Source organism: Puntigrus tetrazona, chromosome 4 (assembly GCF_018831695.1).
Source record: "Puntigrus tetrazona isolate hp1 chromosome 4, ASM1883169v1, whole genome shotgun sequence".
NCBI classification, from domain to species: Eukaryota; Metazoa; Chordata; class Actinopteri; order Cypriniformes; family Cyprinidae; genus Puntigrus; species Puntigrus tetrazona.
This window is the reverse complement of record NC_056702.1, coordinates 6,705,239-6,707,805: the sequence shown is the minus strand read 5'-3', so window position 1 is coordinate 6,707,805 and position 2,567 is coordinate 6,705,239.

Below are 2,567 nucleotides of genomic sequence, written 5' to 3'. Positions count from 1 at the left end.
AGCTATTATTTATAGTAATATTATAAATAATAACAATTTTGTTACACTTAAATGTTTTAACAATACAATACATTTATGTTTATTTATTTATAATCTTTTGTCTGCCTTGGTCCACTATCTTGATTTTTTTTTCTTTTCTTTTACTTGATTTCTTGAATTGACTTCAGAAAGACCAGTTTTACAGTTCACTAAGGCTGTCTGACATTTAAGCTATCTTTTATTTCAAGCAAAGCACACTTTCTGCCTTAGTGAACCTCAGTCTGATTATTAAGGGGTGCTGTGACTGACAGGAAGTAGAGACAGATAGGCTGCTCATCCATCACTGGATTAAGGCATTGTTATTTCACAGTGCTCTAAAGCAATCAAAAAAAAAAAGGAGAAGAAATCACGCTCCTGCAGTTTCTTTTAGGGCCTTGTGCTTGGTGGGTTGTGAAAGAAGAAGTAATGGCGTGGAATAATAAAGATGCCTCTGTTGAGTTTCTGTTGTATAGACTAGTTGTGTTTGTACAGATGATACAGAAACTCATGATTGTTCTTGGACGAGTCGCCTTGTTACACATTAGACTGAGTATGCACAATTATTTGAGGACATCCTGATATTGGCACATTGGTATTACTAACAGAGCAAATAGAAACACAATGTCCCATTCAGTCATCATTCCCTGCAGAGCGTGGAAAATGTTAAGGGCCCGCTCAAAAGGGCTCACTTCCCACCTAGTATTGTATAGTATCTTTACAATTAATATTTTTGGATTAGGTAGCTTTATATTTTCTCTAAATGCTTATTGCCTATTTCAAAACTGTGGGGCCTTGTCTGAAATTTGACTCGAGGCATAATGTACTCATAAACTGAATTTGACAAATAGTTTTTTTTTACTTTAGATAAACAGGGAAAATAAAAAGTGAAAAAAAGAAAAAGTGCAACGTGATATACGTGTCGGACAAAATAAATACTTTTATAGTGTCTGTTGCTATGCATACAAAAGTAAACTACACCCTAACAACGAGTGAGACCTGTCTGCTGATAAAGCGATTGTTGAACTATTCGACGGGACAGGGACTTTATTTGTGTACCTATATAATCTCACCTTGGCTGAAGAACTTGTCCTAGCTTGTAGAAACCGTCTGATTCTTGTATAAACATCAGTGTTTACAAAAAAAGGTGTCTCAGTTTGGACACAACCAACAGATTAGAACAGGTTAACTGTTTTTTATGTAGTAGCTAGTGGTAATAGTGCTAAAGTATTCATCAATTTAATATGCATGGTCACTTAAAATGATCTGTTCAGATCTTAGCTACAGTGAAGCAGCAGTAGTGTGCGTTTCTGCAGTTGAACTATGGATTTCATTTGTTACTGCCACTATAGTTGATGTTCATTTGATTGGGCCTCAACTCAGCATCTTATTCCTGCCCATCTCTGCCTGCAAGGTGGATGCTAAGAAACTGGCAGTTTCATGTTTAACCCTTCAATTTCGGAAGTCGTTGATGTTGTAATGTATCCATGCATTTGACTATAATGCAATATGATTAATAATACAGCGTCTGTGGGTCAGAGTGTGTTTTGTGTGATTAAATCAACACCATCCCTCTGGTCTTTCGGTTGAAAAGGTAATATGACAAAACAAAAAACATTTGTGTGTCATCGTGTCAGTTGCAGGACACATGTACAAGAAAAACAAGTGTCTGTTTGGCTTCCTCACTCCACAATGATAAGTTACAAAGGATGCTCCTCCTATTTTGATTGTCAAATTGACATGGATCTGTTTTGGAAACTGTATTGTTTCTGAGACTGAGAACTCTGCATATGCTAGAAAATAATCAAAGACTGTCTCATCACGTACAATGACTACACGGAGTCATCTGAATGATTGATTGTCTTTCTATTTTGGAAGCTCCATTAGATCAAAGACTAGTATTCCATGTGCGACAAAGTACAAGTATAAAATATACATATTTTCTAAATATGGCTTCCATTGCAGATTCACTTTTAGGTATCTAACCTCAGCAAATCTACAGAGTGAATTTAAACCAAGCAAGATGCTCCGCTTTGAGCATGGATAAGACATTCTGTCAGATAGGTTCATACAACAAAAGCAATACCTTCAAGCTCAATAAAGGTCTGTTGCATTGCACGAGATACTCTGTTTTCACTGCTTTTATAAAAATGCAGTCATTGAAATAATTTATCACCAAACAAGTTGACACTGATTCTTTTTGTGTACTTTAAAGACCTATTTGCTTGGCACGCTGTATTTTCACATACATACTCATCTGCCTTAGGCTAGTTATTCAGCTGTGGCCAACACTGAAGACATGAATTATTCAGACAGAGCTTCTGTTCCTCTTCATGCTGGTCACTAGATGTCAGCAACAGAGATTTCAAACAGTGCTTCCCAGCAGGGAAGAGGTAGTATGTATGTAGCAAAGTGTATGTGGGTGTCTCTACATTAATATAAAGGTTTGTTAGTGGCTTAATAAATGAAAGACACAAGATAAAATGAAAAATGACTATGCTGCTATATGGCTATAAATAAAAAGGTTTGTAGAGTTGGCAGAATCTGTTACA